The 22,847-nt window shown below is 38.1% G+C and overlaps 1 long non-coding RNA gene across 2 annotated transcripts in view; it reads right to left on the reverse strand.

The window, feature by feature from the left end:
• Positions 1 to 3,517: 3,517 nt before the first annotated feature.
• The window catches only part of LOC141351567 (uncharacterized), a 39,322-nt gene continuing 19,992 nt past the window's right edge, over positions 3,518 to 22,847 (reverse strand). For both annotated transcript variants that reach the window (XR_012359869.1, XR_012359868.1), the window contains exon 3: positions 3,518 to 3,987. This is a non-coding gene — a long non-coding RNA (uncharacterized lncRNA). The remainder of the gene's footprint in view (positions 3,988 to 22,847) is intronic.

A 22,847-nucleotide genomic window follows, 5' to 3' on the forward strand; every position in this document is an offset into this window, starting at 1 on the left:
AAACTGCAACGACTAGATGTGGTTTTGAAAGCAAGCCCAAATATCTCCAAACCTCACACCCTCCTGAGACATCGTGGACGGGCACGTCATTTGCACTATTTTGCAGAAACTAAGGCGGAGGTCACATTTGGAAGCTTAGGCCTCGGGGTCTATAAATATTTGCTGAGACCATGTCGGTTTCATAGGGGATTAGTGAAGGCAGACTCTCTGCACGCTTCATTCCTGGCCAGAGTCACGCCATCGAGATGGGCTGCGTCAGGGACGGGCTGCGTCAGTGCTCACGGTTTTTGTTGCATGCATGACTCGCGCCTGTATGCGGGAAAGAAGTGTGAAGTCACGAAAACCCACATGAAATAACTGCACGACCACTGCCAATCAAAATGTAGCATATTGGGGCGAGGAGTCTGCGAGGATGCACATAAAAAACAGCATACAGCGCGTTATTCACAAATCTGCTTACGAGTTTCACAGAGGAAGGAGAAAACGAAAGAAGGGCCAAAATTCTAATGAATGATAAAACAAACGAACAAACAAGCAAGCATAAGCGCAAAAGTTAAAAAGAAATCGAAAGCACAAGAAAGAAACAAATAGTACAGTAGACAGACAGATGTCCACGAGAAGTCAAGGCGTAACGCATGTGGGATTCAATAAACAAACAGGTGTAAATTTTCATATCACGTCTAAGATTTCTACCAGCATGTTTACTGCATGGTTGTAGAAAGCTGTCTCTCTTAGCTCGCTCTTGTATTGTCTTAGGTCTTAGCTAAAGCAAAGAGAGGATGTTTTCCCACCCATTATCATCCAGCGAAACCAAGCACCATCACAGCTGTCAGGGGATGTTTTTCATCTCTTACTTTCATGAGGGCTTGAAACATTTCACCTCTGCTTACTGATCTTCAGCAGAAATCTCTGCATTCACAACTACCTGCATAAACAACAGGATTTGATGACATCATTTGATACCTCAGATTTCAGTGCCTTGATATGTGTCCTATTACCTTTTAGACTAGAAGCACATGTATGGTTTATTAGATAGGAGTGTGAAATTAAAAACAGTAAACTTTAAAAAAAAAAAAACTTCACTCGGAGGGTGTCATTTTGATTACATCACGTCAAAAGGTTGTAATCAAAACCAGTTCTATTAGCAATACAGTGAGGTAAACATGTTAAAACAAGTCTTCAATCAGTAGATTGTAAAATTATGTTAAAACAGAAGATGAGAGTTGTGGTATGTGGTCTTAACACCTGCATCTCATTAACACAAGAATATCAATGTCTTCTGTTCAGGCCTGATCTCCTGAGCTCCAAACTGAATGTTAGAAAGGGAAAGAAAGGTGATTTAAGCAATTTTGAGCGTGCCATTATTGTTGGTGCCATACGGGCTGGTCTGAGTATTTCACAATCTGCTCAGTTATTGGGATTTTCACACACAACCATGTCTAGGGTTTACAAAGAATGGTGTGAAAACATCCAGTATGCGTCAGTCCTGTGGGTGAAAATGCCTTGTTGATGCTAGAACTCAGAGGAGAATGGGCCGACTGATTCAAGCTGATAGAAGAGCAACTTTGACTGAAATAACCACTCGTTACAACTGAGGTATGCAGCAAAGCATTTGTGAAGCCACAACACGCACAACCTTGAGGCGGATGGGCTACAACAGCAGAAGACCCCACCGGGTACCACTCATATCCACTACAAATAGGACAAAGAGGCTAAAATTTGCACAAGCTCACCAAAATTGGACAGTTGAATACTGGAAAAATGTTGCCTGGAATTTGGTGTAAACAGAATGAGAACATTGATCGATTAAGCAGTTACCACTGTGCAGGCTGGTGGTTGTGGTGTAATGATGTGGAGGATATTTTCTTGGCACACTTTATGCCCCTTAGTGCCAATTGGGCATTGTTTAAATGCCACAGCCTACCTGAGCATTGTTTCCGACCATGTCCATCCCTTTATGACCACCATGTACCCATCCTCTGATGGCTACTTCCAGCAGGATAATGCTCCGTCACAAAGCTCAAATCATTTCAAATTGTTTTCTTGAACATGACAATGAGTTCACTGTACTAAAATGGCCCCCACAGTCACCAGATCTCAACCCAATAGAGCATTTTTGGGATGTGGTGGAACGGGAGCTTCGTGCCCTGGATGTGCATCCCACAAATCTCCATCAACTGCAGGATGCTATACTATCAATATGGGCCAACATTTCTAAAGAATGCTTTCAGCACCTTGTTGATTCAATACAACATAGAATTAAGGCAGGTCTGAAGGCAAAAGGGGGTCAAACACAGTATAAGTATGGTGTTCCTAATAATCCTTTAGGTGAGTGTAAATGATAAACATTACAGAAAACATACAAATGAAAGATGATCAAAATAATGATGATCAAACATTTTCACATGAAAAACTTTGATGAACTTTTGTAAATAACATACAATGTACTTACTATAGTAAACGTATACATTTTTTTGTGACATGACCCAGAACCATGATTTTAGTAGTAAAAGGCAAATATGTCAGGGATAATGTATAGGCAGCCACAGCAGGTTGTTATCGCAGAATAAACCCCTGACAGTGTGATCACGACACAAAGCACAACAAAGAATCTTGTATCACACTGAACGGGCTTATTTCGCGATAACAACCTGCTGACTGTACATTTTGCCGATTATTATACGGCTATTTACATCATACTGCAAGTAAGGGTGGGAACATTAAATATTGATTTGAAATATTTTATTAGCTCATTTTAACAAATGCACGTTTAAATGTCACAAACACACTTTTTGGTTTAATCATTTGTAAATATTATGTCATATATGTTATTAAAATATATATTTATTTTTATGTAATATTAAACTGTACTGTAATTAAACTGGGTGTGACCTTTAAAATGCAAATGAGCGGATCTCTGCACTAAATGGCAGTGCCACGGTTGGATAGTGCAGATTAAGGGGCGGTATTATTCCCTTCTGACATCACAAGGGGAACCAACATGCTTGCAGAGAATTGTTTACCAAAACGAAGTTACTGGATTGATCTTTTTCACATTTTCTACAAGCACTGGGGACCCAATTATAGCACTTAAACATAGAAAAACTCAGATTTTTATGTTGTTTCCCCTTTAAAATGATTAGACTTGAAACAAATTTAAAAACTGTCCTAAAATATTTTATTAATTAATTCAACTATTCTGATTGAACACATGGCAAAAACAGCAACTGTAAAAATCTGTACTCTCCGTCTCTTTCTATTGTTTGTCTTCTGTTTTTCTCTTTCACACCTGCACATGTTCTCCTTCATAGCACACTGCTCTGTTTATTCTTACTTTGAGAATAACAAATGCCACATCAACCACAGGAATGTGATTATGAAACAATAGACAGTGCCAAATGTGCCAGCATCAGTGAACAATGATACCAGAGACCTCATTACTGACACACACACGCACACAAACACACACACACACACACACACACACACACACACACACACACGCACATGCACACACACATACATTATCTCTTAGACTTCCATTGTTTTCATTCCAAACAAATGATGTTTTCAATCCCCTGACATTAATTCAACCACTAAAGCTTATCCTTACACAAACCTGCTGACATTTTGCCAGCTTTTATCACTAAAATGTGCTCACAAGTTGTTTATTAAAATGTTTCACCGTATATATGACGACATTAAAATAACCTCATAACTCTGAGAGGACGCCCCTTTACTAAGCATTGGCGTACTGTAAATGACTTAAGTTAAAATTACCACATTTATGTCTTATTCTCATTAAACAATTATATAAAAGTGATCTTGAAGTGTATAAAAAATAGGATATAATAAAAAATACCTTGAATGAAAAGCGCCATTCATGAGGGTTTAGTGGTGGCATACAGGAAGGCATCTCATCTTCTGGATCATCAGCAGGGTTTGAAGTGATGGGTCTGGTCCAGAGGAAGATGGGTCTCCAAAATCCTGGAGTGAGTTCAACATTATTAGAAGGAACGTGCCAGAAAACATGTTATACTGTACAAAAAACATGTAAATGTAAAGTTTTAAGAAAAATAATAATTTTAAAGACTAAAAATGAAACCTTTCACCTTATTTATCTCTCAAAATTATATCCATAAGAAAAAATTGAGATAATAAGGGAATGGGAAAATGAATGCTGCTTTTTTCAAAATTAAAATATTAGCAATCTTCACCCCAAGAGTTTTAAAAAAGATCTCAAGAATCTGTCAAACTGTGCTCAGATTGCCAAAATACCCAAGTCGGCAGTCCAAAGAGATTTAAAATGAATGACTCTCATAAAATTCATATGACACCAAATTATCTGCGCTATATTACCCACATTAATTTGATAGCTTTATACTCTTGATGTACGTCAAGCGTGCAATAAATTTTAAGTGAACATCTGTAAACCGTAAAAGTGCAATCTCGGTGCAATAAACGTCTCAATTTCATAATTTCATAATGCAAATAACTGAACATGTTTCAGCAAGATTGAACAAATAATACTGCAGGAGCAAAACCAGCTAAAAAACATCTTTAACCCTGAAAAAAAACCTCAAACACACACACACACACAAAACATGCATATACACTCACAACCTTTAAAAAAAGATTTTTCGCAGCGATGCCATAGAAGAACCATTTTTGGTTCCTCAAAGAACCATTCAATCATTTCTTTCTTAACTTTTTATAATCTAAAGAACCTTTATTCAATACAAAAGCCTTTTATAAAACATTAAGGTTCTTTATGGGACCATTCAGCCAAATAAAATTATTTTATGGCATGGTCATCTTTACTTTAAGAGTCCTTTGTCAGCATTGGGTCAAAATGAATCCAAATAATGTTTATATTTAACCCAACAATGGGTTAAAACAACGCATCATACTGTACTGTAGGTTCAATTACAACTCACCAGCCTGAGTTTGTCCTTTGTTGACCCAACGCTGGGTTGAAAATAATATAGACGCCTTAAGGTTTGAAAATATTTCAGATGCCCCCTTTAATAGACAGAGCTTTCCAACATGATATTTTGATAGCACAGATTCTTAAATATTGTCTTAATTATTAGTTCATATGATTTAGATGAATCCTTTCTTTGAAATCTGACTCATTGTGTTACAAAAACTGTTCCAGGATCAATGTGTATCACGGGTGTTTTCTACAAGGTGGAACGGTCAACCATGCACCCATCCGAAGTGTTTGCTGCTCGCCATAGCAACAGGGAGAACCTGATCGAGCCGGCCGTACAGGAAGTGCTACAAGAGGGACAACAGGAAGTGTCCTGGCTCCGTCGGCCAGCCATCGAAGAATTCCAGGAAGTTATTGTACTCTGTGGAATGAGCGCTGGAATGCAGCGAGTCTGCGGCGTTGAGGTCTCCGGCCGGGTTGCGACTCGACGCCTTTTGAAGATAACAGTGTTTTTGTGCATATGTAGCATAGCATCGGGTCGGATTCGGTCCTCTTTCCCCTGACCGCACACATTTCATCTTCGCTACACTAAATCAGGCTGATGGGAAACTTATGAACTTGGACGGGATGATCTGCACTCTAAAAAATAAAGGTGCTTCAATGGTTCTTCAAAGGGATGCCATATAAGAACCCTTTTGGCTTCTCAAATAATTTCTTTCGTAACTTTTTATACTCTAAAGTACTTTTTAAACAAAAAGTTCTTCTTAGAAACATTTAGTCAGATCTTATCCCAAAAAACTGCTTGATTTTCAGTATTAGTCTTGTCGTCCAGGTGGAGCTGAGCTGGTTTAATATCTTCGTTGTAAATCAAGTATGAGCATTTACAATAGTGATACTTGTCTTACCAAACACAGTTTACCAGACAGCAGATTACTCTAGGTCAGATCTGTGCTTGTTTTAGATATTATTCAGTTCCCTATTTTATCCTATTTTTAAAAAACAACCAAATGAAACTGCATGGTCTACGGGTTAAGATTTGTGATCAGTCCTCTAAATCAGATGTTCTCATTTTTTTTCGATTCAAGGCCCTTCTATAGACCCCTTCAAGGTTTGTAAACATTGAATGACTATCGGGTGCGCGCGCAGCATGGTTTCAAACTGTTCATACCATCCAGGCTTTATAATTTAATCTAACAGGGCTGAAAAATGATGACTTACCTCAAATGAAGTGAGCACTACAAACACAAGCCTCTTTGATATTTGCATTGTTCCAAACTGCACGTTAATTGCTTGCAGCAGCAGATGTTGTATTTTTTTGTTTTTGAGATTCTGCATGAATCGCGAAAACTTAATGGAAGACCTGGTGCGATTTTCACAGCCCGCAACGTAAGTAGGCATTTTTGACGATACCAAATAATACGCAACTCAATCTGCTGTGATGACTTTTCTGACCCAGACATGCGCAGTGGGAACCGCCTGTGACGTGAACCGTGAAGGGGTCTATATTGCCCCCCCTCAAATTTACCAAATAATATATAAGAGCTTGGCATAGCTAGACAGATGTATATGTGTTACAAAAACAACCAAACACAGAGAAATTTCTTGATTTTTAGTTGTTTTGACTTAATTGAATGGTTGGTTTGTCTTTTTTTAAGTAATTTAAAGCAACACTAAAGAGTTTTTTTTACCTTAAAATAACGTTTTCAAAATAGTTTCAGTCGTTTATCCAAACAGTGTGAACGGCACTTTCACATTCGCTTTGCAGCCCTCTATCGGCCAAAACCGCACTAAAGAAGTTTCCAACCGTCGGGTCGCGGTCCTGTAGTTCGAGTGAAACTTGCTGTACAGCAGACCTACAATCCAATCAGAGCCAGCTTTGCTGCAGTAGGCTAAATTATTTACGACAGTGGTAATGGACAATTCCGCTCCCAACCTGTAGGGGTAGCAAAGAGCAAAAACTTTTTAGTGTTGCTTTAAGTCATCTTGAGTACGTTTACATGCACAGCATAAGCGGTTAACTATCAAAAATCTGCTTATTATAGAAAACTGTTTTCATGCATTTACATGCAAATCAATTAGCCACCTTTGCAGACAACTGCGTTTACATGGGACTTGCAGAATTATCAGTTTTCTCGCAGGCAGTGACGTCACCACCTATAGTACACAATAGTCGTTCAAAAAGTCGATGGCATATCTGTCTTAAGCTATACTGTTGTATCTCTTCTCGTGTCTGCAGAACCTGTAAATGTAACATGAGCTGCTATTTTAACAGTTTCTCTGCCAACTGCTTTCGTCGAGCGGAGACTTTTATGCGTTACTTTGCGCTTACTTCCGCGTGTGACTTTTATCTTTCATACGCGGAGACATGCGCACATGGACAAAAACCGTGAGAAAGCCGGTTAAGGTGTTTACATGCCACGCGAAATCGGCGTAATGGGCAAAAAACTACCTGTGCCGATCGGTTTTTGCTTACGCCCTTTATGGGCTTTCCCCGATTAAAGAAAACCGATTTACGCGTTTACATGACCCCACGTGTTATCAGTTTATTAAGCATAATCGGCGTAAGACCTTGAGGCTCCACCTGAAAGTTTATTGAAACCATTTAGGCAGGATTTACATCATTTTTACACAACATATTCTCCAACCCATACGATTGCTTTGTTCGTTTGTCCATTTCACCGACCACTTACGACTAATAAATGCATTTACTAAATTAGCGCCTCTACTGGCAGCAGGTGGAACTTAATATATTTCGGGTGTAAAATGATATTTTGGGGTATAATTTTGCTATGATGGCATGTACTGCAAGATTTTCAATTTAAACCACCAGGATTAATTGTATTTTATTACACATTACACTATTGAGGCATTTAGCAAATAACGTACCCATTTATTTATTATATAATATAAACACAGCATACAAAACAGTCACAACTTTTTAAAAATTGACTTAAAATATTCCAAGTGTACCGAGGTCAAACGATCAATTTATTTAAAGAAAGTGATGACAATCCTCTATAAATATCAGACCTGTTGTTCACCGATTCAAAAACTGCTGACAGAAGAAGCGATGATACGTCATCTATGATTGTGAAAAGGCATTGGCTCTCGTGTGTCTCATGACCGATTGCATCATTACGTTAGCAAAGAACGTGAAGCGCTATTGGCTCTTGTGACCGACTATGTCATATGCACAACTGGCACAACGTTATAGAATATCTCTGAACAGGTTCACGCCCACTTTTGGGGGAAAACAAACTAGACCTCCCATTGACTTCCATACAAAATAGCGGAACAAAGCAACGTTCGTACACAGCCGGCAGGCGTAAATAACTTATGAAATCGCTCAGATTAAACATGTTGAGAAATTATCTGTCCACCCTGCCTGCCATAGAGCGTGAAAGATACATTAACACATTTAATTTGGTCAATATAAAAACATGTCTCTTTCATTCTCACAGCGTCAAATTTGTGTAACAACACTCCCCATTGGCCAGAGGTGTCTTACTCGGACATTTACTCGTACCCGAGTCAACAGGGAAGCCAGTGAATGATTTTACTTCGTATTTGAAAGTTACTTAGTATTTATATATTATGTCTTTATATTTAGAGCAGGGGTCGGCAACTGGCGGCCCGCGGGCCAAAAGTGGCCCGCCAGCAATATTTTGTGGCCCGCCGGATTAATTTGAAGTCCGTTTTTTAATTTTTTTTTAATCAGACTTTTTTATTTTACAATAACAGTTTACAAAAATGTCCCCGTGTATCATTCCTTCATTCGTTTTTTCAAATCAAAACCAAAAAGAAAATAAAGAAAAACGACTTGTTTTTCTATTATTTATTTCCTAAAATCAAACGACTCGTTTTCTGAATGTGCGCTCAGATCAAAAATAAAAAAATGAATGAAAACGGGTTCGGACAAATTTTAATTGAACACCTTAGCAGACATATACCAATGAAATAAATTTAAACAGATCAGGTACTAACAGATTACATTTTAATAAGGGTTTTAATAAGGGTTTGAATAGCAACCATGCTTTCCTGTAAGTCTCATTCGCTTACAGTCCGACTTTTGAACTTTTTTCATTATTATTTATTCGCGTATATTATTATTATTATTATTATTATTTATTGCTACACTGACAAATAGCAAGAATGTCCTGAAAAAAATATGTATAATAGCTATCTTAACGGGCCGCTTTTTCTCGTTCTCTTTCTCTACCAGCGCATCCGCGATCATGTCATTAGAGTTTGAGCATACTTCTAAAACACAATCGATCAAATAATTGCAGAGGTATGACTTCATGAATCATTTGCAAATTTACCTCGTAAATCATGTCAATTCATCACGCGTGAAGACGTTAAACTCCGTGACATTGCAAATTACTGAAAAGTAATTGCTGGCTTTTAGAAACCACTACAAAATATGATAAAAATAAACTCTTTTACTGCAATAATATTTTAACTAATACACTTTTAAAGTAGATTTGAAAGGAATACTGTTGTTTTCTGCTACTTGAACTTGGGGCTCGAGCGCCCGACCTAAGGTTCGACCTGCCTTCGAAAACAGCAAGTCAAGTTCGTTTACCGTTTATTTATTAAGACTAAATGGGCAGGTAAATTCGTTAAAAAAATGAAAGTAATCCGCCAAAATATGGTTTTACATGTCTATTAAAATAAAGCCATTATTAATTTTCCTAACGCATAGTTCTTTGATCTTTACCTCCGTTTAAAACGTTATAAATTTGTCAAAGGAGGATGTTCAGCAATTTGAACAGCAACTCCGCAACCAACTCGGTTTATGATGGTGAGAAATTTGAGTGAGAGGCTTTGTCCTATTTAATTTATTATTTATATTTCATTATAAATACAATGAATACAATGTTAAAATAATATTTTTATTGGCACGAACACAATTTTTGTATAACATTTAAAATTATCTGTCTCTTTTCGTTAGAGACATTTGAATGTGAGAGTCTGGAAACGAAACGTGACGTTAAGTTTTGCGGACCCGTCAGGTCGGGAAATAAAGCGGGTGAACACAAATGAATCTATGAATAGAACCTTGTCGGAGCTGGACAAAAAACAGTCCAGCGGAGACCTCCTTAAACCTTAGGTGTGTATGTGTGTGTCCCGGTTAAATATTAATAAAAAAAGGAATAGTTCAAAAGTCGGACTGTAAGAGTATTTCATGAGAGCATAAATGCCTGTAATATTACCACTATAGTACTTGATCTGTTTAAAATGATTTCATTGATATATTATGCCTATAAAGGAGTTAAATAAAAAAATGTCTAATCCAGTAATTAATTTTTTTATCTGAGCACACAATCAGAAAACCCATGGTGGTTAATTTTTTCATTTTTGTTTTTAATTTGAAAAAAAACGATTGAACAAATGATACACAGACCCATTACCATGTTTTTAGCAATTTTTAATGCCGCCTTTCGTCTTTTAAATAGGAAATAAAGACAATGTTTCTTGACAAAAGATCAGATAGCCTATACTAGGCTAATTCAAAATAAGACGTAAGTGTGCCAACAACAGTTGGCCCGCCATCTACTGGCTAAAAAAAATATTGGCCCGCGGCCAAAGTTACTTGCCGACCCCTGGCCTATACTAGGCTAATTCAAAATAAGACGTAAGTGTGCCAACAACAGTTGGCCCGCCATCTACTGGCTAAAAAAAATATTGGCCCGCGGCCAAAGTTACTTGCCGACCCCTGATTTAGAGTAATGAGTGCACTTTTCCGTCCAGCCATACAACTAGCCTTAGTGATTTTCCAGCAATCATAGCGTTGTTACACAAATTTGACGCTGGGAGAATGAAAGGGACATGTTTTTATATTGACCAAATTAAATGTGTTAATGTGTCTTTCGCGCTTTATGGCAGGCAGGGTGGTTTAATCTGAGGGATTTTATAAGTTATTTACGCCTGCCGGCTGTGTACGAATGTTGCTTTGTTCCACTATTTTGTATGGAAATCTGAAGACGTTTCTCAATACCAAGTACGCCAAACTCAGACGAAATGCATTCTGGGAAACTTCGCTGTCATAAGTCCACACAAGTCTCCTCTGATGCATCCTCGATAAAATGGGTGGATCAAGAACACATCCGGGGATTTTATGTGAACTTGGGCTTGATGCAAACTTTGATTTGGAACAGTACTTGGTCCGCAAATAATGACGTTTCACAAGTCCACAAGAACACAAGTCCAGACAAGAACGCATATTGAGAAACGGCCTATCAGAGGTCTGGTTTGTTTTCCCCAAAAAAGGGGCGGTGACGAAATTTACAGTCACGTTCCCGGATGTGCCGGTAGTCCGTATGCTGGTTTGTGTTTGAATGAGATCTGACTGAGTTCTTCATATAAAGTAAGCGTATGGCTTCCGTTTGCAATGCGAATAGTTTGTAATACTTTTGTTTTATGCAATAATTACCTGTGACTGTACATTTACTTGCGTGTTGTGTTTTATATGGTTGAGAAGTGGTTGGGTTTAGGGTAAAGGTGGGGTTAGATGCTCCAAAATATCTTTAAAATCATTAATGTTTATGAAACTGTTTCTACATTTACAAATTCGTGAAATTAAATGCTTCTAATCTGATGTATAAGGCAAAAACCTTAAAACGTACCAACAGGTTAAAACGTACCGCTAGAGGAAACTAATCCCTTAAAGGTGCCATGTCACAAAAATTTTTTAAGATGTCAAATAAATCTTTGGTGTCCCCAGAGTTGATAAATGAAGTTTTAGCTCAAAATACCATATAGATAATTTATTATAACATGTTAACATTGCCACTTTGTAGGTGTGCCCAAAAATGTGCCTTTTTGGGTGTGTCCTTTAAAATGCAAATGAGCAGATGAAGTGCAAACACTGATCGCCATAATGGTGGTTTGTTGTAATTCAAACATGACATCATAAGGAGAGCCAAATTTCAATGACCTAATTTTTTATGTGCTTGCAGAGAATGGTTTACCAAAACCAAGTTACTGGGTTGATCTTTTTCACATTTTAGGTTGATAGAAGCACTGGGACCCCAATAATAGCACTTAAACATGGAAAAAGTCAAATTTTCATGCTATGGCTCCTTTAATACGTCACTTTACATCCTAATAAGGTACAAACGACCTATGAGGTTGTTATTTTTGGTCTCTTTTTACTTCAGTCTTCACAGGGAAATATCCGATCTGTCTGCTTACACTGCAAACGTGAATGCATGTGTCTGATTCATATCCGCCTTTATTTCCACATATGAATTAGGCCCGAAAGCGATCTGAGAAAATCAGAATCTGTGCACTTTTTCCTGCCTACACGTTCCGATCTGTGATACATGCGAAAAAGAATTTGTAAATGCGGCCTTACTGTGGCCCTGGGCCGGACCCTGGTTGAGAAACACTGCTCTAAATGAATCATCTATTTCTTAAGAAGCATTCATTTATAAAAACAAGAAGTGAATCTGATGAATACAAATTTAACATCATCTCATCCTAAAGGTGGGGCGAGGGTTAAAAGCAGCACGGGATTAAACATGCAACCCATTATTTTTTCATTAAAATCAGAATAGAAAACTTAAAGTAATACAGTACAATTAATCTGATCTGCATCATTATCATACTGTTAGATAAATTAAGGATGAACCAATTGATGAAAGGACGCAAGCCGTATATCATTGAGACTTATATATATCAACATCCTGACCACCAATAAAATCCCACCAGTGAGTTTTTCACAACCATCACTCTCTCCATGGACTTCTCTCTTCTCCCCGATCACTGTGGCTCCATCCCACATCTCTACATTTCATCTTCATCTGATCCTTGACTTCCACTGGCTTAACTGGCAACATCACCAGCCAATCGCGTCGGATCAGTCCGGAAGATTCGACGTGACAGTCGATCTGTGTAACGCGTGGACAGAGGTGCAGAGGCTGGAGGTCAGGGGTGAAAGGTTAAAGGTCAAACCTGGTGGGCGAGCTTAAGCGAAAAACAAACAACGAGCGGCTTTGACGATCAGATCGACACGCTTTCTTCTCGCTGACATGGAAAAGCCCCAAAGCGACTCAAAACAAACTTTCCTCTGTCGGCTTTCACGGGATTACCAGAAGAGATCAGGAAGAGAACTAAACACATCAGTTTTACCAGTGCATGTTCAAATGAATACTGCAATTTCTGTAACACCGAAAACTGAACTGAATGCATGCCATTTGTTGAACTTAAGAAACATTGCTTGGTCCTATTAGCACAGGTGACCCCCAATAGCTACGTTTACAAGCAACCAAATCATTTGTCGGTAATCGTATTGATGACTTGAAAAGCCTTCATGTAAACACCTTAAATCAATACGGTTGAGGTCGATCGGATGCACATTTTGATCGTATTGACACGAGTGGTGTAGTCAGATCTATAATCCGATCATCAGGAAAAAAGTAAGCATGTAAACGCGTGAATCGTAGTATTTTCTTAATCAGAAGCAAAAAAAAATCTGCACATGTGCAGAAGAATTGTGCTTAAGTTCACATCTTATATTTATTTATTTCTTATCACATGATTCTCGTCACAGTATGCAATAGCAAATCAATCCCAACACGCATTATTAAGATAATGAGGTCACGCACATTGCATTCTGTGTACTTTCATAACATTACGTAAAGCAATAAAATATATCATGCCTTTCAAAAATTATGTTTTCATTGGTTATATCTGAAAACTTCTTAAAATCAACTTTTTTCAACTCAACTTTGTACATTATCCAGAGATAAAGCATGAACTTGACGAGAGATGCTTTGCGCTGCGTTGCCAAGTCCTCAGCTTTTTCAGCTGCTGTTTAAACTATTTCCACCAGTTGTTTTATTTCTGATGGTTAAAGATGAAAGGATTTCATTCATTGGCATTTGGGCTGTGAATGGTCATTTGGGCTAGTTTTGGATGTACATTGGAATGGGTTTGATACGTGAATCTGGCAACCCTGGCTGTGCCCTTACGCAGATGGTTGGTTGGATTTATATAGAATATACATGCAAACTAACATTTTAATTAGATTGCAATGTTTAGAGTGCATAAAAACTGTATGGTCGTAACCCTTAATCAGATTAAATTCAGTTGGATTGACAACATTTTGCGCATGTAAAGTTTCTTTCAAGTAGCAACTTTGTCTCAGATGATGCTCCTGAACATTTCATAAAGGGAAAAAAATGAAAATTGAGACAGCCTGTTTGATCCAGAAAAAATGAAGAGCATGCAATGAAGGTGAAATCTGTGTGTGTGTTGGCAGTGTTGACAGAGTGTTTTGGCATGTGATTCTGTTGTGTCTTTGGTGTGGAAACGCCATGTTGGCTCACACTCCTGGTGTGTTTTTCAACATTGAGGTTAATGACTCTGACCTCTGTGATGCATTCTGCCGGTTCTTGCCATGTGGTTTAGTGAAACCTAAAGAGATGAAGAACATGATCCATGTTCCTCTTATTAAAACAACACACACGGATGCCAAACCAGAAGAGGACTAAACTATTGACAAATTGTGTTGAACGAGGTGAAAGTGATGCTCAACAGCACTTCAGGTAAACAATTTCAAAATGTTTGGTAGAAAAACTTCAAAAAATGTGTGACAAAATAGTGACAAGTGCAACATTTTCAGTAAAGTACACAGAAGAAAGGTACAAAAGCTGCCACTGGGACGGAACCCTTTAAGAAGGTCCTAATATGTAGGTATGAATTTTGAGGCACCAATACACCTTTTGTTCCTGTTTTGCTGAGTTGTTAAACTTTTTCTATAGTCAGAGTCTAAACATAATCTTGTATAACTGATGCACTAGATTAATGCATCAGATGTAATACATTTATATAACAGTAAAGTAAATTTGCAGACCCCTCTAAATGGTGTGATCACATAAAAAATTCACTATATGTTATGCAAACAGATGTTTATTTTGCAAGTATTCAAATAGACACTTTCATTGGTTTTGTAGTTTGGAATAAAAGAATGCAATAAGCTCTGCTAAGCTTGAGTTTAATGAGTTTAATAAGAAGTTTGACTTCCTTAAAAATTAATGATCAACTTTTTTAGTAGATTCTTGAAGTCATGTGGCGCCCTCTCGTGTTCACTTATAAAACAACGGGAAACACAGAATTTAGCTTTTTAAGGAAATTAAAAAATGGTGACATGAAAGTCAATTTCATTATTAATGCAGAGAAGACTAAAGCCAATATTATCCACTGATTGATGATATGATGCTTTAGATATTAAAAATCTTCAGTTCCATAAATAAAAGTGAACAAATGTTGCTGTTGGTGACTTCATACATGATTTCATCTTGACTTTGTCATCAAAAGTTATAACAGCAAAATAATGCTTATATATTGGCAAATGTATAATAACATTTTATCATTTAATTTAAAATAATGATCATGTGCATGGATACTTTTGCATTACAGGAATATTTTTCATGAGAACTAAAAATGTTAAACTTACATGTAAAGATATAGTCAGTAATAAATTGCACTTAAAGCATTTCAGTGGTGTAGTCTACGTGATACGCAGGTATACGCCGTATACTCACTAGAAATTGTCAAGGATTTCCGTATACCCACTAAAAATAGCTTGAGGATGCGTAACAGCATGGTTTTCTGACATTTCAAACTTTTAGTCATAATTCAGATGTAAAGCACTGACCAGTAGCATGCTACACTTGCTATTTTAGCGGGTTGAACTGCATATATATATATATATATTAGGCTATATACAGTTGTGTTCAAAATTATTCAACCCCAACTGAAATTGATTGTTTTGGCCGGTTTGACATTGATTTTGATCATTCAGTCATCCTGCTTACAATTACATCAAAGAGGCATGTGTAGGTCAGACAAATATAACATAACATTTATAATGAAATAACCACAAATGTCTTTTCTGTGCTCACATCATTATCAGTTTTATTCAACCCTCAAGTGACATTCAATCTTAGTACTTAGTACAACATCCTTTTACAGTTAAAACAGCTTTTAAACGTGAAGCATAGCTTGACACAAGTGTCTTGCAGCGATCTACGGGTATCTTCGCCCATTCATCATGGGCAAAAGCCTCCAGTTCAGTCACATTCTTAGGCTTGCGCACTGCAACTGCTTTCTTTAAGTCCCACCAGAGGTTCTCAATCGGATTTAAGTCTGGTGACTGCGATGGCCACTTCAAAATGTTCCAGCCTTTTTTCTGCAACCATGCTCTAGTGGATTTGGAGGTATGCTTGGGATCATTGTCCTGTTGAAAGGTCCAACGTCTCCCAAGCCTCAGGTTTGTGACGGACTGCAACACATTGTCATCCAATATCTCCTGGTACTGAAGAGAATTCATGGTACCTTGCACACGCTGAAGTTTCCCTGTACCTGCAGAAGCAAAACAGCCCCAAAGCATTGATTGACCCCCCACCATGCTTCACAGTAGGCAAGGTGTTCTTTTCTTCATAGGCCTTGTTTTTCCTCCTCCAAACATAGCATTGATCCATGGGCCCAAACAGTTCTAATTTTCCACAGAACACTATCCCAAAACGTCTGTGGTTTGTCCACATGACTTTTGGCATACTGCAGTCGACTCTTCTTATTCTTTGGAGACAGCAAGGGGGTGCGCCTGGGAGTTCTGGCATGGAGGCCTTCAGTACGCAGGGTGCGCCGTATTGTCTGAGCAGAAACTTCAGTACCCACATCTGACAAATCTTTTCTCAGTTCCTCAGCAGTCACACGGGGACTTTTTTCCACTCTACGCTTCAGATAGCGCACAGCAGTCGCAGTTAGCATCTTTTTTCTGCCACGACCAGGAAGCGTTTCAACAGTGCCCTTTGCCTTGAATTTGCGAATGATGCTTCCTATGGTGTCTCTTGGTATGTTTAACATCTTTGCAATCTTCTTATAGCCATTGCCCTTCCTGTGAAGATTAATCACCTCTTCTCTTGTCTTCCTGGACCATTCTTTTGACTTCACCATGTTTGTAACCACACCAGTAAATGTTTAGAAGGAGTTGAGTATCACAGTCATTTTAAAGCTGCCTAATTGGTGCTTATTAGGCTTTATTGCTGTTCCCTGACATCCATAGGTGTTTTCAATACCTGATTGAAAACACTTCAATGAACCTCTGTTCTTCAGAGTGGTAGTTCTTTAAGGGGTTGAATAATTGTGTCAGTGAAGAATTCACAAAAGAAACATTTACTACTATATTACAAAACCAATTGATGTCATTTTAGTTGCATATGGTTCTTTAAGAAGTCATTGTAGGATTTCATTCTGAATACAATTACAAATGTACACTAAATTCCCTAAAACCCTTAACAGCATTGGGGGGTTGAATAATTTTGAACACAACTGTATTTGGTGTGTTTGAATTCCTGCCGAACTGCGCGATCCGATTCGCGTATGAAATCAAATTACCGCGAGAGCGATTGCGATTGCATTTATCACACGGAGAAATCTGCTTTGAATCGCTCTCGCGGTACTTTGACATCACCAAAGGGTCTGCTTAGCGCCAAATGAAGTCGAACCTGCAGTGTAGCTGCTCACGCGACACTGTAAACAAACAATCCATGTGAAGTGAACGAGTGCTGCAATATAAAATCCGGAGAGTTAACAACGCACATGTGAGTAAACAACATTTAAAACATCAGTCCAGTTTATTACTTTATCTGGAGGTAAGGCTTCAAATGCAATAAAATAAGCCCGTAATTATGTTTGCTTGTGCTTCATAGTGTTAAACTTTCCTTCTCTGTGTTAATTTATATATCTACGTTCAAGATGTATATGATCTTAAACTTTTGTGAGGAAAATCATGTCTGCGTTGATGTTCAGTTCAGACTTGCAAATTAAAGGCGGAGTCCACGATGTTTGAAAAACGCTTTGGAAAATTAGACTGGCCGTCTACCAAAACACACTTATAGCCAATCAAATCAAATATAAAATGCCGGGTTGCGTATGTGTGGGGCGGGTCTATCAACAGAAGGTCCAGATTCTATTGGGGTAGGGGCGTGTTTGTTTAGGTGATTTCAAATATCAACATTGGCTTTCAAACATCATGGACTCCGCCTTTAAAGATCATTTTCTTCACTTTGGTTTGGGTGTCTAATATTAGGCTACATGATGGTCTTGTAATAATAATTAAGTAAAAGCCTATTTTCATTTTTAGACACTGCTTGTATTATATGCATAAAATAAGCTTTTATTTCAATGAGTATGCAAATTAGAGTTAATTCATGGTCATCTTAAATGTGTCAGGAACGGTGGTGGATGAGCCCAAGTGCAGACAGCTCTCAACTCAAGACTTTTATTTTATAACAAAAACACCCTCAAGGGGGTAAACAAGGCAATAATAAAATAATAACAAACAGGGCAAAACGAGACAGACTCCTGACCGTGACACACGTACATACAATGATACCACAAAGACAAGAGACACAATGGCATTTAAATAGGGGAATTAATTAGGGGACAATAACCAACAGGTGAGGAAACTAATCATACATAATTAGGAAGCAGGAGGGTAAGGTTAAGACTAAAGACAGGAGAGCACGTGCCACACATAACACATAGGTCACATGACTCTCCAGACAAACAAAACACTTATATGAGGGTGTCAGGATCCTGGCACTAGAAACAAGACTAAACACATATAATGACATTAAGGATCCTGACAAAATGTGTATTAATTAAAAACATTTACACCATTAAATTACACATGGTAATGTTATCACTAGGTGTCATATAATAGCTATTGAAAGAGTGGATATTTTTTTCTCCTTCAATGCATGTGTTAGCCACGGATTGAAGATTGGAAACAGTTTGTTTAATTTTAATTAACAGTAGAGTAAGTTTTGGCCCCGAGTTAGATGTTGATTAACACTAAACCAGTTTCCCCAGCTGTAAACCCATTGACTGTTAAAGTCTTTTTTTCTTATAATAAACTGACATGTTGATAACACATTCAGTTTATGTGTTTATGAGTACACTTTCAGAATGCTCTCGATTACATGAAGATCCATACTGTATGCATCTGTAAGTGTGGTGGTGCTTATGGGGTGTCACGCTGGGACGAGTGGCATAAGGGTGAGAGGGAAAAATCACAGTATACTCACTACAAAAATCTAGACTACACCACTGGCCTGTCCCTCTGAAAGTTGTGTATTCTCAAGGGAATTTGTGCATCCGCAGGTAGATAAGCTTTTATCCAGAGTCTCCTCACTTTCCCAGATAGCAAAAAATAGCAATGAGTCGGCGGACCACCGGCGGTGCTCTGGCGGCAGTAAGCGTCATAAGGGCGTAATCGCAAACAGGTCTGACGGCGGACCGCCGCGGCAGCCGCTTTTGCATAAATTAAGCAGTCGGTCCGCTGGCTGCATGCTGGCGGCATCTCGCAACAAATGAGAGTGACGTATTCGGCGGCAAAAGTTTAATCCCCGCCAGCAGGACGCACCTATAGCCGACAGCTTGGGGCTGGCGGCATAAAGAAGCCATGCGGATATTTTTTGCTATCTGGGTTGTTCCTCGTTTTGTATTTTTTGCTTTTTATTTTTCGGTTGAGCAAACGTTTCTTTTACCAGTGTGTGTCTTTTTTCAATTTTGTCACTACCGTTAGTTTTTTCGCAATCTGACTGATTACTCATTTCATTATTTTCAGTCTCTACGGTTTTCTCCTCGTTTTGTTTCCTGTGAGGACAAAACAACTTCTTGTGTCCCAAATCTCCACATTCAAAACATCGCATACTTTGCATTGTTGTTGCGAAAATCATGTAAGAGCTTTCGCTGTGTTGTATTCGAAAAGATGCATCCAAAAACTTTGTCGGTGCTTGCAAAAACATAAAAACCTGTCTCCGAACAACCCTATATCACGCAAATACGTGACTATTTCACGTATGGACCAACGTGAAAATGACACGTTTTGCCCCCGTTTGAACGTGAGCATGTCACGTTTCCTTTTTGTGTCACTTTCACGTATTGGTTACTCAACTTTTTTGTCCTATTTTCAAACCATTTTCGCTCCGGTTTAGGGTTAGATTTGGTGCTTTTGTTATATGTCACTTTAAGTATTGGTTTATAAAAAAAAAGATACAAGACTTATTCTTTTATATTTTCTAAACTTTAACCAATTGTCCCCGAAGTTGGGGTTAGAGTTTGTTTAGGTAAGGATGTCATTTTATGTAAATCTAACCCTAAACCGAAGCGACAATGGTAAGAAATTAGGACAACAAAGTTGAGTAACCAAACACGTGAAAGTGACACAAAAAGGAAACGTGACATGCTCACGTTCAAACGCGGCAAAACGTGTCATTTTCACGTTGGTCCATACGTGAAATAGTCACGTATTTGCGTATTGGGTTGCTCCGAAAGGACATTACGTGTTTCAGTTCATTGTTCTTACAGCCAAGCGGAACAGTTTTAATTGCACTCGCAAATTTTCCAAAGCGACTTAGCTCTTTTAATATCGCTTCATTTTTTATGAATGGGGGCACATTCGAGATTATTACCCGCGTCGCAGGTGAACGCAAAGGAGTCACCTGCACAAAAGTGTCCAACATTTCAATTCCACTTTCTACAAGCACATTAACAAATTTCTCTTCTTCCAAAAACACAACGACGGCCTTATTCATTCTAGACGCTGATAATATTTTATCATGGCCAACGACACGTCCCATAGCCATAAGTACGTCTTCCACGGTGCATATTTGATCTGGAAAACATTTACATCCATTTCCAATGGAGAAAACCGGTGTCCCCTCATTTAAGGATGAGGCCATGTTTATCGTCCACGAACGGATGCAAATTCAATTGAAAACAAGCTCTTACCGAATCTCAAATAAGTCCTAACTAAGGTGAGAAAAAAAACATAAGGGAAAAGAAGATTTAAGGATCAATCAGCCGCCTCTCAAACTTCCCCCCACGCCAAACACGCACATGCGCACGAGAGAGAGAGAGAGAGAGAGAGAGAGAGAGAGAGAGAGAGAGAGTGAGTGAGGGATAAAGCTGAAAACCCAAATGAACAAAGCCAAAAGCAGCAAGTAGGCTAGACCTAATGCACCAAAAGAGAAGCCTGATAGTTATTTTGAGTGACAGTCCATTGGCCCTCATTTATCATTTTTGCGTAGAAACGGGCGTATATGTTGGCGTAAGATTATGCTTACACTCCTCTCACCGTTTGATTTATGAAACTGTGCGTACCGTTGATATTCAGGTGTACGCAATATCTGCCCTTCATAAATGCCGCGGCTGAAAACGATCTTCATTAGAATAACACGCCCATATAAATTCAAGTCTCCACCTCCCCCACGCCCTCATTTTACGACATTGACACATGGAAGACGGCAAAGAAGAGAAACCAGGGAAGTGGAAAGAAACAAAATTGTTTTATTTGGGAGTTTAAAGAGCGGGATTAAAGACACATTAATAATTGCATGACATTTTGTAATATTTGTATTATTATTTTTATTATTAATGACACTTAATTGATATTTAGAATAATAATTATTTATTATTATTATTATTATTTACTGTTGCCTACATCTAAATTATATGTCTGCTTAATGGTTCGGTTAAGTTTTTAAAAAATAATATTTTAAAATGATGTAGTAACTTTTATAGTGTGTTTTTCTGTATTTACATACAGTTGTTTGTTAGCTAAGATCCAGTTTCATACGGAGCTCCGGATATAATTCAAATTAACAATTTGTTTCCACGACATCCACATGTTTTACTAGGCTAATTCATAATTTGAAGTAATAATAATTGTAATAGTAATGACGAAATATTATAATAATTAATCCCAAGGAACAAACTGTTGAATATTGGGAACGAATTTTATATTTATGGCCATACTTTAGACTAAATAAGAAAAAGAAGTGTCCATAATGTAGCATAAAAGATAATTCGTGGCCATGATTTTGTCCGCATGTCATCATGATCGGATTTATGGCTCCATTCAACACAAGCATTTTACTTTACCTATTCATTTATTTATCATCGAATAACTAGCTTACCTTTTGATGCATTATTACCATGTTTTCGTAGCACATCCTTGTGCTTTCTTGCAATGTGCCGCTTCAGATTCCAGGATAAATATTTGCTAACTTTTACAGTCTCTCCGCACTTCCTTTTAATGTTTTCTTCCTGTCCAATCTTAACTTTGATTTTTACTTTACATTTATGTATAAGGCTTGAATTCCACAACTTATTCCTAGACGTTTTTACAGATTCTCGAACTAGCAAATTATCAAAGGGCGTTCTGGGTTCAACGAGCGGTGGTGAGCGAGCGGACTTTTTAGAAAGGCGCTTTGATGGTAATATTACCACACCGCTCAACGCTCCGCTCACATGCTTTGCCCTAAAACGTCAGGTAAAGCGCCCAGGCTCTCAACTGAAGGAATACATATGCATACAAATCAAATGCTTTGGTAAAGTCTCTCAAATTAAACATTGAAGTCCATGTTGCATAAAAATAAACACTGAAGTTTGTAATTATTATGTTTTTTTTTACAGTGGGTCATATATCATATATTTTAGTTTGTCAGTGCGTTTTGTGGTGTTAGGAAGTGTTTGCGCATTTCTGCACTAACTCAAAATGTGCGTACACCACCTCCTGAGCAGGCGTAGGATTTGAGCGTACCGTACGCCAACGTCCATATTGATAAATCTCAAAGTCACCGTGGTTTTGGGTGTACGCCAGGTGTACGCTGGAATTTTGGTGTACGCACTTTTGATAAATGAGGGCCAATGTGTACACATTTCATTTGTTGCTTGGGAATTGAACCCATAACCTTTGAGGTCCTCCTAACACAGTGCTCTAGTTTGCACCGTTTTAATGCAGCTGCAAATAAAACCTCTCTCTTTTGTTTCATTTCCTGTGTTGGTTTCTTTGAAAATATGGACAAAGGTTGTTGTGAACTTCCTTTTTTTT

This window comes from Misgurnus anguillicaudatus, chromosome 20 (assembly GCF_027580225.2).
Source record: "Misgurnus anguillicaudatus chromosome 20, ASM2758022v2, whole genome shotgun sequence".
NCBI lineage: Eukaryota > Metazoa > Chordata > Actinopteri > Cypriniformes > Cobitidae > Misgurnus > Misgurnus anguillicaudatus.